The sequence below is a fragment of the Sapajus apella genome, unplaced genomic scaffold (assembly GCF_009761245.1).
Source record: "Sapajus apella isolate SASKATOON/1434 unplaced genomic scaffold, GSC_monkey_1.0 scaffold17, whole genome shotgun sequence".
Taxonomy (NCBI): Eukaryota; Metazoa; Chordata; class Mammalia; order Primates; family Cebidae; genus Sapajus; species Sapajus apella.
In genome coordinates, this window is record NW_022436957.1 from 15,719,956 (window position 1) to 15,733,882 (window position 13,927).

Consider the following 13,927-nt stretch of genomic DNA (forward strand, 5'->3'; position numbering starts at 1 on the left):
GCCTCCCAAAGTGCTGGGATTACAGCACTTTGGGAGGCCGAGGTGGGTGGATCACGAGGTCAAGAGATCGAGACCATCCTGGTCAACGTGGTGAAACCCCGTCTCTACTAAAAATACAAAAATTAGCTGGGCATGGTGGTGCACGCCTGTAGTCCCAGCTACTCAGGAGGCTGAGGCAGGAGAATTGCCTGAACCCAGGAGGCGGAGGTTGCGGTGAGCCAAGATCGCGCCATTGCACTCCAGCCTGGGGAACAAGAGCGAAACTCCGTCTCAAAAAAAATAAATAAATAAATAATAATAATAATAATAATAAAGGATATTTTTGTAGAACTCTACCAAATAAATTTGAAAACCCAGATGAAAGGGATAATTTGCTAGAAAAGTACAGATCACCAAAATTTTCTCCATTAGAGTTAGAAAGCTTAAATAGACCAATTTCCACAGGAAAAAATATTTAGAAAGTTATAAAGGAAATATCACATGAAAAAGCGTCAGGGCCAGATGGTTTCATAGGGAATTCTACCAAATCTTCAAACATGAGATAGCCTCAATGCTCTATAAATTATTCCAGAGACAGTATAGCACAAGAAGGATCAAGCCTGCAGGAAAATCAATCTTTGGAGGAAGATGAACCAGCAAAAGAGAAACTGAGAAGGAACTTCCTGGGAGGAAGAAGGGAACCTTGGAACATAGAATCTCAGAAACAAAAGAAGGATATTTCAAGAAAGAAGACTTTCATGGTAAATACTGCGGAGAGGTCAAATAAAAGGAATGAAAAGTGTTAACACATGCTTTGAGGACTAAGTGGAAGGTCAGAAAACTGAGAGCCAATTATTAACAACTCTTTCAAACAGCCCACCTAGAAAGGGAAGGAGAGGAGAGAAACTAGGTAGCAGCAGGGTGATTACAGGACTAGGAATGAGGTTTCGAAATGGGAGAAACTTGAGTCAGTTTTTTCTTTCTTTTTTGTTTTCTTGAGTCCAGGTCTCGCTCCATCACCCAGGTTGGTGTGCAGTAGTGCAATCATAGCTCACTGAAGCCTTAAACTCCTGGGTTCAAATGATCCTTTCACCTCACCCTTTCAGTAGCTGGGACTACAGGTGCATGCCCCAAACCCAGCTAATTTATTTTTATTTTTGTAGAGACAGGGGTCTTGCTATGTTGCCAGGGCTGGTCTCAAACTCCTGGCCCCAAATGATCCTCCCAGTTCAGCTTCCCAAAGTGCTGGGATTATCAATATGAACCACCATGCTCAGCCAATATATTTATTCTTTTTTTTTGTTGTTGTTCTAATGAGCCAGGTTCTCACAAAATTTGATATTTATTCTTAATAAGGAGAGAGTAGGCCGGGCATGGTGGTTCACCCCTGTAATCCCAGCACTTTGGGAGGCTGAGGCGGGTGGATCACTAGGTCAGGAAATCGAGACCATCCTGGCCAACATGGTGAAACCCCATCTCTACTAAAAATACAAAAATTAGCTGGGTGTGGTGGCATGCACCTGCAGTCCCAGCTACTTGGGAAGCTGAGGCAGGAAAATCGCTTGAACCCGGGAGGCAGAGGTTGCAGTGAGCTGAGATTGCGCCACTGCACTCCAGCTTGGGTGACACAGCAAGACTCTGTCTCGAAAAAAATAATAAATAGGTTGGGCGCAGTGGCTCACGCCTGTAATCCCAGCACTTTGGGAGGCCGAGGTGGGTGGATCACGATGTCAGTAGATCGGGACCATCCTGGCTAACGTGGTGAAACCCTGTTTCTACTAAAGTACAAAAAACTAGCCAGGCATGGTGGTGCGCGCCTGTAGTCCCAGCAACTCAGGAGGCTGAGGCAGGGGAATTGCTTGAACCCGGGAGGCAGAGGTTGCAGTGAGCAGGATTGAGCCACTGCACTCCAACCTGGTGACAGCAAGACTCCGTCTCAAAAATAATAATAATAATAATAATTAAATAAGGAGAGACTATTTGCCTGGCATTAGGGATCTAAAGTAGAATGACAGTCTTGGAGAGATTAGTTCAATGTTTCCTTTGATTCCTTAATATTAACTCCAAATAATGCAGTCAATTTTTCCCAATATTCCATATTTACATATTACCTTCTTCATTGGTCCAAACTGAATTTTTTTTTTTTGAGACAGAGGCTTGCTCTGTCACCCAGGATGGAATGCAGTGGCATGATCTTGACTCACTGCAACTTCCGCCTCCAGGGTTCAAGCAATTCTCATGCCTCAGCCTCCTGAGTAGCTGGAACTACAGGTATGCACCACCATGCCTGGCTACTTTTTGTATTTTTAGCAGGGATGGGGTTTCACCATGTTGGCCAGGTTGGTCTCAAACTCCTGACCTCAGATGATCCACCTGCCCTGGCCTCCCTGGCCCCCAACTGCATTTTTATCAATGGTCACATTCTACGTTAATGTATCAAACATTACTAAGTACCAGTGACTGCTAGGGGCTAGGAATACAAAGTTAGAAGAGACCTAGTTTCTTTCCTGGAGAAGCCAAATCTCTAGTGGGTAAGAATTATGACATGAGTGCCAGTCCTTTCCGGTTCACTCAGTGTTGTACATGTACTGTGTCATGTAATCCTCACAACAAACACTTGAGGAAGCTGGAATTATCTCCATTTCATAAGTGAATAAAGCCAGCCTCAAAAAAGTTAACTGATCTGCCCCAGGTGGGGGACTTGAAATTAGAACCCAGGTTCTTAAGCTATAATACTAACACTTTCTCACCTTGCAACTCCTACCTTCAGAAAGATGACCCTGTGGAGACTACCCGGTCACTTGCTCAGATGCTTGGTCAGCAAAATTGGGCTTTAGCATACTTGAGAATAGTTGACATCAGGCATCACATCTAAAATTGCCGTCTAAATTTGGAAACCAGCTTTTATGCCCTCTGCTGCCTGGATAATGTAGCCTGCAGGGCACAAAGACCATGTTTTATTTATCATGAGCCCAAGTACTATGTTTTATTTAGTGTTATACTTGTCCCCCTCCACTTTATATAGTGCTTTTAAATACTTGCTCCTTCAGCATTTGTGCAGATTCATTCACTCACCTAATTTCATAACCCTGATAAGTTTTGAATGTAATCTAGGGCAGCAGTAAAAAAAACTTCAAATTTAAGAAGTGAAAGAGTATGGGGGCAAAGGGTATCACAGAATAGCTTTTTGAATTAAGGTATTTACTTTAAAAAATCTATGAACCTCAAGATACTTCTGTGCTGTGAAATTTTTACCAGATGGTAATAACATGGCCCTGTGTAGTGGCTCATGCCTGTAATCCCAGCGTTTTTCACCGCCAAGGCAGGAGAATCACTTGAACTCAGGAGTTTGAGACCAGCTTGGGCAACATAGTGAGACACTGTCTCTATTTTAAAATAAAAAATTAAAAATAATTTTTTAAAATACCAACAAGACAAAGTGTGTCTAAATGTCCTTTCCAGAAATGTCTCATTGGACCCTTAAAACTGTCCTTAAGAAAGGTAAGGCAAGTGTATTATAACCCCTAGTGCACTGTTGAGGAAAGAGTACCTTAGAAAAGTTAAGTGACTTGCTCAGGGTAATCAGCTATACTGGATTTCAAGGGCATCCTAACTTTAAATCTCTTGTTTGCTCCATTATGCCTTTGCCTTACCTAGATAACCTTTCTTTACCAAAACAGTCAAGGTGCAATAAAACGTGAGAAGCTGAAGTGCTATCAACAAATAGGAAAAAGGTGATGACTAGAGAAGGGTACTTGTTCTTGGTTGGAGAGTGCAAGTATGGCTCAAAAGTGCTCCTGTAGAAATCCCTTTAAACGTTGCCTTTTGCTAGGGTGTGGGTAAGGACACTCACAGATTGTTGGTAGGAGTGCAAAACAGCATATCCTTTCCAAAAGGAAATTGAGCAATTTACGTTAAAAAAAAAAAAAAACAAAAACCTTATGTGCATACTCTGCCCAACAATTCTATCATCTAGGAATGTACACTAAGAAAGTAATCATGGGCCAGGCACGGTGGCTCACACCGGTAATCCGAGCACTTTGGGAGGCCCGGATGGGCGGACGGCCAGAAGTCAGGAGTTCAAGGCCAGCCTGGCCAACATGGTGAATCCCTGTCTCTACTAAAAATACAAAAATTAGCCGGGCATGGTGGTGCAAGGCTGTAGTCCCAGCTACTCGGGAGGCTGAGACAGGAGAATTGCTTGAACCCAGGAGATGGAGGTTGCAGTGAGCTGAGATAGCACTACTGCACTAGAGCCTGGGCAACAGAGTGAGACTCAAAAGTAATCACGGATATGCAGACTTTATATTTGCCCAACAATGTATTTAAATAGGGAAGAACTGAGAATAACCAACGAAATAAATTATAATATTATAGCCATGCTATCTAGTAAAAAAAAAATGATTTAAAAAGAGAATTTACTTTAGAAAAACTCACATATTAAGCTCTGCATAGAAAAAGACAACGGTTACTTGGAATGGTGAAACCATATTCACCATGGTTACTTGGAATGGTGAAACAATGCACCTTCATTGTGATTTCTATCTTAGAAATGTGTATAAATGGCTTACCAAATGTTTCTATATATAAAAATGTTTCTAATAAGACGTTTTAAAGATTTCTCGGGAGTGACTGAAACAGCTGTAATTTCAAAAGAAAATTTTAGTAGCCATTTAAAAAACCATTAAAAATAAAACATTACTATACCAGTACCATTAAAATACCATTGAAAAATAAAGCCCTCGTTATGACTCCACAGCAAAACCTTTTCTTTTCAAATTCTGGTCTGTCGATCGGACCTGTTCACATTCAGAAAAAATGCTTTTTAAAAAGGCTGCCTGGCCAGGAGCCTAAAGAGGCCTTCCTGATTTCTACCTGCAGTTTGTAATTTGTTCCAGGAGAAAAAAACAATCACCTAAGAAGCAGTTCGAAAAGCAACCGGGTAGGAAAATATTTACGGGGTAAGTTTCTCTCCGATTTCTCTCCCTCGAGACCTACCAACAGGACAGTCCTGACAGTGACTGGCCCAGTTTCCCAATACAACCTAGAGAAGCACAGGGGATGTGCCAATTTTTAGTAGATGTTTCTAAAAACACAAGTTTTACTTTACAATGCAGGATAAAGAGCAGCCTTCACTGCTCATTCTCGATGTTAGCAGAGGAAGATGCCGCTGCGCGGTAGGAGCGCCTCACCAGGACAAAGCGGGGTGCGGGGGGTCCTCGGCTCAGACCCCGCAGGCGACGCCTCCAGGGCCGCCTCGAGAACAAGGGCACTGTCCCCGGACACCGCCTCCCCGGCCCCCGCCCTCTTGACAGACGCAGGGAACCGCGGGGACCGCAAACTGCCCAACGACGGCGGAGGATCAGGGTCGCGGCAGCAGGTGCCCAGGTCGCCGCCCCTGTCGAGGGACCTCAGGGCGCCGGGCAGCTGTCCCCTGGGAACCCGAGCCAGGTCGCCGCGCCCGAGGGATAGCGCTGACCGAGGGACCTACGGGGCGCAGAGAAGCAGTCCCCAGGGAACCCGAGTCGGACCGCGGCATCCTCCCCGCTGCCCCATCCGCCACCCCGAGAACCGCCCCTCCCGGGTGGCGGACACGCCCTCCCTGCGGGCCCAGGCCCCTTCGCCCCGCCCCCCACCCAGCCGCTCACCCGGCCGGGAAGTCCCCTCCGCCGCCACCGCCGCCGCCGCTGCCAGCCCCTCGGGCCTCGCCCCTCACTCTGCCGCCGCCTCCCACAGCAACGACACCCCAGCCGCCTCTGCCGGGCCGTGGGACCCGGAACCACTTCCTTCCGGAACCGCCTCGCCCCGCCCCCGCCCTGGCCCTGCCCACTATTCGCGGCCTCGAGCTGAGCCAGCTCTCCCGCGAACCCGATCCTCTACTCTCCCGGCGAGGGTGCCCCGCCCGGGCTGCTTGGGCCAGAGCGCTGCGCCCCCTGCCGGCCGTTCCCACTGCGGCCGCTCTGTCCAGGGCGCCTGCGCCCTCTGCCACCCGCCCGCCGGGTCCGGCTAAGGCGCCTGCGCCCTCTGCCACCCTCCTGCCGGGAAGGAGGGGACCTAATGGGCGTTCCAGGTGCAGGGATCATGGGGGTTAAGGCCCAGGGATTGGAGTTCACCGCTCAGTCACGGGCAAAACTTGGTCCCGTGGGCCTTCCAGCTTTGTGCAAATCTCTAACCATTCGCCTACCATCTAACCGTTTCTCACGGCTTCAAATTAAGCATATTCCCGGGAAACAAAGCCTCACCTCTGGACTTCGCAACTGGTTGGATGGTACCAACATCTATCCATCATCCAGTTCAAACTCATCTCTCTCCACTCGCTTGGCTTCTGTCCTCCCGCACTCCATGCACCAGCCCCAAAGGTAGTGTGCCTTCTTCACTCCTGGAGCTTTCCGCTTGACACTGATACTCTTTCTTCCCCTTGTGAAATAGCTCTTTCAGGCTGTATGCCATCTGGTAGTAACACCTCTTGGCCTCCTGTGTCACTGTCACCGACTGACTGCCTGGCATTAGTTTTCCTCTCCATCTGATTTACTGCCATCCTCCCAATGAATCCAACATCCACAACTCAGCCTCGTTTCCTTCAGTTCCTTAATCCGGATAACCTTTATTTCTACTTTGTTCACCCGTAGTCTAGAAAATCTAGACATTCATCACTTGATACTGCTCCATCTCTAAAGTCCTTTTTTTTTCCCCCGAGACGGAGTTTCGCTCTTGTTACACAGGCTGGAGTGCAATGGCGCGATCTCCGCTCACTGCCACCTCCGCCTCCCAGATTCAAGCGATTCTCCTGCCTCAGCTTCCCAACTAGCTGGGATTACAGGAGCTGCACCGCCACACCTGGCTAATTTTTGTATTTTTAGTAGAGATGGGGTTTCACCATGTTGGTCAGGATGGTCTCAATCTTCTGACCTCATGATCTGCCTGCCTTGGCCTCCCAAAGTGCTGGGATTACAGGCGTGAGTCACCCCACCCAGCCTTATTTATTTTTTTATTTATAGACAGTATCTCAGTCATCCAGGTTGGAGTGCAGTGGTTCGATCTCAGCTCACTGTAAGCTCTACCTCCCAGGTTCAAGTGATTCTCCTGCCAAAGCCTCCTGAGTAGCTGGGATTACAGGCTGCACCACCATGCCCAGTTAATATTTTTGTGTGTATTTTCAGTAGAGACAGGGTTTCCCCATGTTGGCCAGGCTGGTCTCGAACTCCTGACCTCAGGTGATCCTCCTGCCTCAGCCTCCCAGAGTGCTGAGATCACAGGCATAAGCCACCGCACACGGTCTATTTATTTATTTAGAGACAGAGTCTGGCTCTTGTAGTCCAGGCTGGAGTGCAGTGGCACCATCTTGGCTCACTGCAACCTCTGCCTCCAGGGTTCAAGCGATTCTCCTGCATCTGCCTCCCAAGTAGCTGGGATTACAGGTGTGTGACACCATACCCGGCTAATTTTTGTATTTTTAGTAGAGGTGGGGTTTCACCATGTTGTCCAGACTGATCTCGAACTCCTGACCTCAAGTGATCTGCCTGCCTCGGCCTCTCAAAGTGCTGGGATGCTGAGCCTTCAACTACTCTTGTTGTAAGCAGAGCCTCCTGCCTTGCCCTTTGACGTGGCCTAACATTAAACTACCACTTAAAACTACAGTCTACATTTTCCATTCCTACATTTCCAAACACTTCTTGGGTGAGGAGAAAGCCATATAACTATAAAAGAATGATGTCACTACAAATTTATGGATGCCCCCCACAGTGAAGAGCCTGGTACCTCTTAATAATCATTTTATGTGACCCTTTTATGTGATCTCTCTTTTTGCCAATAATTGCTGTCACAAACCCTTACCACTCTTTTTAAGCCTTATATCAATGATGATTTTCCTTTCTTCATACATGACTTTGCTTCCTATTTGACAGAGAAAATTCTTTCAAACAGCGTAGAGACTTTTTCATTATCTATTATCTAGCCTCTCTTCCCCTTTTACACAATGCTCTGGCCATACTGAAGTTTATGCAATTTCAGAATAAATAGGCCGGGCATAGTGGCTCACGCCTCTAATCCTAGCACTTTGGGAGGCTGAGTTGGGTGGATCACGAGGTCAGAAGATTGAGATCGTCCTGGCCAACATGGTGAAACCCATCTCTACTAAGTGAAACCCATCTCTACTAAAATACAAAAAATTAGCTGGGCATGGTGGACTACATCTGTAGTCCCAGCTACTCGGGAGGCTTAGGCAAGGGAACTGCTTGAACCAGGAGGTAGAGGTAGCAGTGAGCTGAGATGGCACCACTGTACTCCAGCTGGGCCACAGGGCAAGACTCCTTCTCAAAAAAAAAAAAAAAAAAAAGAATAAATAATGCTTTTTCTTTCCGGTTAAGAGATGTGAGTCCTTTTTAACCTGCATATATATGGCTTTAATTCAGAAACATTTTCTTCTAGTCTATCTTCAAGAATTGTTTCTGCTCCATTTGTTAGACTCTCCCTTTTTGGAAGAGCAGTTAGCTGTATTAGTTCTCTGTTTCGTTCTCTCTCTCTCTCTCTCTCTCTCTCTCTCTCTCTCTCTCTTTGAGGCAGAGTCTCTCTCTTGTTGCCCAGGCTGGAGTAAAATGGCAAGATCTCAGCTCACTGAAACCTCCGCCTCCTGGGTTCAAGCAATTCTCCTGCCTCAGCTGCCTGAGTAGCTGAGATTACAGGTGCCTGCCACCACACCCAGCTAATTTTTGTGTTTTTAGTGGAGACAGGGGTTTCACCATCTTGGCCAGGCTGGTCTTGAACTGGTGACCTCAAGTGATCCACCTGCCTCAGCCTCCCAAAGTGCTGGGATTACAGGTGTGAGCCACCACACCCAGCCTGGTTTTTGTTTTTTTTTTTTAAATGGTGTTTCACCATATTGGTCAGGCTAGTCTCGCACTCCTGACCTCAGATGATCCGCCCACCTCAGCCTCCCAAAGTGCTGGGATTACGGGTGTGAGCCATCATACCCGGCCTATTTTATCATTTTTGTCTTTCATCCATTTCCAGCATTTCCGGTAGACCTCAAGTTTGCTTTATTGATACCGATATGTCTTCCTAAAGCGTTATTTCTGCTTCTATTTTGACTCAAACTGTATTATTGAGAGTTTTGTTTCTTTGTATTTTCTCCCGCCGGTTCTCTCTTGTTACTCTAGTAGTCTCCATCTCACCCTTTCATTTCCTTATGAATTTCTGTTTTGATTTTATAGAAAGCCTATCATATTTCAAAAGGATGCTAAACTGGTTGTGAAATTTTTCTTTTAGATTCTGCAGTCAATCCTTTTCAGAAGTATGCTTCTTTGGGCCAGGTGTAGAATCTCACGCCTATAATCCCAGGACTTTGGGAAGTTGAGGCTGGTGGATCACTTGAAGTCAGGGGTTCGAGACCAGCCTGGCCAACATGGGGAAATCCCATCTCTACTAAAAACACAAAAATTAGCCAGGCATGGTGGCGCACACCTGTAGTTCCAGCTACTCAGGAGGCTGAGGCAGGAGAATCACTTGAAACCGGGAAGTGGAGGTTGCAGTCAGCCAAGCTTGCACCACTGCACTTCAGCCTGGGTGACAGAGCAATGCTCCGTCTCAAAAAAAAAAAAGAAAGAAAGAAAGAAATATCTTTCATTACATATATATGTGTATATATATATGTACACACACGTATACATATATACACACAGACATACATATACATATATGCACACAGATACATATGTACGTGTGTATATCTATGTATGTATATATGTGCGTATATATACATATACATATACATGCACACAGATATATGTATGTGTGTATATATATCTGTGTATGTATAAATGTGTGTGTATATATATGTGTGTGTATACCTGTGTATGTATATATATGTGTGTATATATATATCTGTGTATGTATATATGTGTGTGTATATATCTGTGTATGTATATATATGTGTGTATATATATGTGTATGTATATATGTGTGTGTATATATCTGTGTATGTGTATATGTGTGTGTGTATATCTGTGTATTTATATATGTGTGGGTATATATCTGTGTATGTATATATATGTGTGTATATGTATCTGTGTATGTATATATGTATATATGTGTGTATATATCTGTGTATGTATATATGTATATATGTGTGTGTCTATATCTGAGTATGCATATATGTGTGTATATATCTGTGTGTGTGTATATATATATATATTTGTGTGTGTGTATGTGTATATATATCTTTTGACTCCTCTTTGAACAAGGTGGTCTTTTTCCAGACTTACCATTGTCAACAGGCAGAACAATTAGATGGTTCATGGCCCTATTTGCTGTCTATTTGTGTGGAAAGAGAGGTTAAACAGTTTGCACATAGTCCTTGGCGTCTATATGAATAGCATACATGTGCATGTACGCAGAGCAAGCCTAAGAGAAATGGAATATTACCTGCCTTGCCTTGCCTTTGGGTTTCATGTGAAGCCAAATCTGCTGCAGAATGCCAACTCTGCTTCAAACAAGGAGTCTGTATTGGTAAGAATAAGAATATTGGTGAGAATAAGCTACAGTAACAATCCCCAAGCCTCCTGGCTTAGAACAGCAAATGTTTCTTTCTCACTTACATTTCATATCCACTGTGAGGCAACTTTGGCTCTTCTGTCTGGGATCCAGACTGAAGGAACAGACCCTACCAGAGACCTTACCACCATCCTGTCAGGAGAAAACCAGCAAGGGTGGGACCACACACTACATAGTGACACTCCTGCTTCAAGCTACCAAATCAGAAACTGGTAGGGACAGGTGCGGTGGCTCATGTCTGTAATCCAAGCACTTCGGGAGGCTGAGGTGGGCGGATCTTCTGAGGTCAGGAGTTCAAGACCAGCCTGGCCAACATAGGGAAACCCTGTCTCTACTAAAAAAAAAAAAAAATTAGCCGGGTGTGGTGACAGGCACCTGTAATTCAGCTACTCGGGAGGCTGAGGCAGGAGAATTGCTTGAACCCAGAGGGCAGAGCTTGCAGTGAGCTGAGATCACACCACTGCACTCCAGCCTGAGAGATAGAGCAAGTCTCCAAAAAAAAAACAAAAAAAAGAAAGAAAGAAACAAACAAACAAACAAAAGAAAAGAAAAAAAAAAGAAAGAAACCCTCCCTCCCTAGGAGTGGGACCCAGCAAACTGCATTTCAGCAAGTCTTCAGGTGACTCTGATGCACCCTCAAACTTGAGAGCCATTTGCTGTATCTCTTGTACTACCTGCAAACCAGAATATGGACACAGAGGCTTGCTGTAATTCAGGGTAGTTTTAAAATCCTTAAGTCTGAGAAGAGTGTAAACATTTTTAAAAGGAGCAATTTGGGCTGCAATGCAGACTTAGACAAAGTGACTACTGCCATCATCATTTTTTGGAGAGCCTCAGCTTCCGGGGAGACCTATCAGCCGCCCTTGGCACGTTCTCCTGCCGCTTTCATTTTTAAATGCTGATGTGAGGGAAAAAAAAAATTGTGAAGTAATCGGACAAATAGCTTTCTCAACCCCTGAAAACACTGTTGTCCAGATTGACTCTAGTTTGTATAGTGTGACTTCAGCATCTCCGTTAGTGCTTAGAACCCAGGACTGCCAAGAGCAGGTGCATTTTCCCTTGCCTTAATGATGTGACTTTGGTTGTGTGGCTTAACACTGTTAATGAAATTTAATGTCTAATGCGTAGCTGGCCCTGTTCCGTCCCCCTTGTCTTCCATCCCGTGATATAGACATTTTTTTTGTGGATGCTGTCCTTTCTTTACCTTTGCTTTTTAAATGGCTTTGTCAACAGCAGAGTGCAGACAGAAATTATTTATATTGTTTGGATGGAAATGTTTTTAGACAGGCTTATGCTGCAGGTTTCTTTTTGCTCGTTCTAGTCACTGCCTGTATGTGTTTTCCTACTGAGATGGAGGACAAATTCCTAAACAAAATTTGGTAGTTGCTACCAGTCAGTCCTCTGGTCCCATAAATTATTTCTGATGAATTCTTTTGTAATGTAATATGTGTAGAGTATTGGCCCTGGTTCTAAAAGACATATAATATTTGTGGTTTTAAGACGATGTCTGACAACTCAGCAATTATTTTGAAAAACATTTTGAGACAGGCTACCTGCAAAAAGGAGGAGTTTGAGACCATCCTGCACAACATGGCCGAATGCCATCTTTACAAAAAATACAAAATTTAGCCAGGTGTGGTGGAGGAACCCATTGTCCCAGCTGCTTGGGAGGCTGAGATGGGAGAATCACCTGAGCCTGGGAGGCAGAACTTGTAGTTATCTGAGATTGTGCCAGTGCACTCCAGCCTGGGGGACAGAGCGAGACCCTGTCTCAAAGAAATAAACAAATAAGAGCAGCCTGGCCAACATGGTGAACCCCCCCCCACCCGCCGTACTAAAAATACAAAAATTAGCCTGGCGTGGTGGCAGGTGCCTGTAATCCCAGCTACTCCAGAGGCTGAGGCAGGAGAGTCACTTGAACCCAGAAGGTGGAGGTTACAGTGAGCCGAGATCGCGCCACTGCACTCCAGCCTGGGGGACAGAGCGAGACTGCATCTCAAAGCCTGGGCGCGGTGGCTAACACCTGTAATCCCAGCACTTTGGGAGGCTGAGGCGGGTAGATCACCTGAGGTCAGGAGTTCAAGAGCAGCCTGACCAACATGGAGAAACCCTGTCTCTACTAAAAATACAAAAAAATTAGCTGGGCATGGTGACAGAGATGCCTGTAACCCGAGCTACTTGGGAGGCTGAGGCAGGAGAATCACTTGAACCCAGGAGGTGGAGATTGCTGTGACCCGAGATTTTGCCATTGCACTCCAGCCTGGGCATCTCACAGAGAGAGAGAGAGAGAGAGAGAGAGAGAGGGAGAGAGAGAGATCCAAAAAAAAAAAAAAAAAAAAAAGAAAAGAAACAAATAATGTCCAGTACCTTTCCACTGTAGAAACTCTAGCCCCAAATCCCTTTCTACCATAAATGGTCTCTTTTGTGCCCACACACAACCCCCAACCAATTCAAAAGTCATTCATCTCTCAAAAACTTAATTTGCCTGACAAATTTACTTTGTTCAGTCCCATATTTATTAGGTATCCCCTGGTCTAGTCTTACCTTTTCACTCCAATTCCCACTCTCCCTTGGACTGATAGGGAAATAGAACATAATGGACCCTGTGGTAGATTTTACAATCATATAATCAAAACATTTACCACCCTTCCCTCCCCAGGCCCCTTACTACAACAGAAAAATGACACAAGTGACTCACATGATACTCCTACTGAATAGCTGTGGTCTAAGTTAATCATGGTGTGGCAGAGACAACTAACCAGCCACCAAAATATGTGTATTCTCTCCTCCATAGAATAGCAATATCTCCGGTAAGAAGCAAACTAGCCAGGGAATATATTTCCCAGAATCCCTTGCATCCAAGTAGGGCCACATGACTAGTTGTACAGACAGAATGTGAGAGGAAGTAGTACGAGTCCCTTAGGGGCCCAGGTGGTTAGGAAGACACGTGTCTTTTCCATCCTCTCTCCCTATTCTGTCAGATTGATACAGAAAAACATGACACAATTGGAAGATGAGGGAGCTACAAGATGGAGAGAGCCTGGTCTTTGACTTACAACTCAGAGGAGCGTCATAATCAGGCACATCTGTGTGGGACTTCACATAAGGAAGAAAAATAACTTGTATTTGAGCCATTCTGCATTTTGGGTGTGCTGTTGTTACAGAAGCAAGCATTACGTCAACTAGTAACATAGGATAATCTCACTCCCTTTGGCAGGTGATGAGCTGAGGGGTAGGTGGAAGACCCAGTACTGGCCAACGAGAAGTAGAAAGCTGCTGCAGGGAGCTTCTGGGAGAGGATTTCCTCCCTGGCTAAAGGAAGGAGCAGTAACAAGGAGCAGCCTGCTACTGACTTCTTGCCTTTGACCATGGTGGTGTGCAGTTCGGATGCTGGTGCTGC

General features: G+C 45.4%; 1 protein-coding gene across 16 annotated transcripts in view; it reads right to left on the bottom strand.

Moving 5' to 3' along the window:
• BCLAF3 (BCLAF1 and THRAP3 family member 3) overlaps positions 1–5,753 on the bottom strand; it is an 81,734-nt gene extending 75,981 nt beyond the window's left edge. For 15 of the 16 annotated variants that reach the window (XM_032286064.1, XM_032286059.1, XM_032286063.1 and 12 more), the window contains exon 1: positions 5,628–5,753. The gene's annotated coding sequence lies outside the window, so the exon portion shown is untranslated. Of the gene's footprint in view, positions 1–2,743; positions 3,304–5,627 lie in introns of those variants that run through there. The other variant, XM_032286060.1, reaches the window with a different exon arrangement.
• Positions 5,754–13,927: the final 8,174 nt, after the last annotated feature.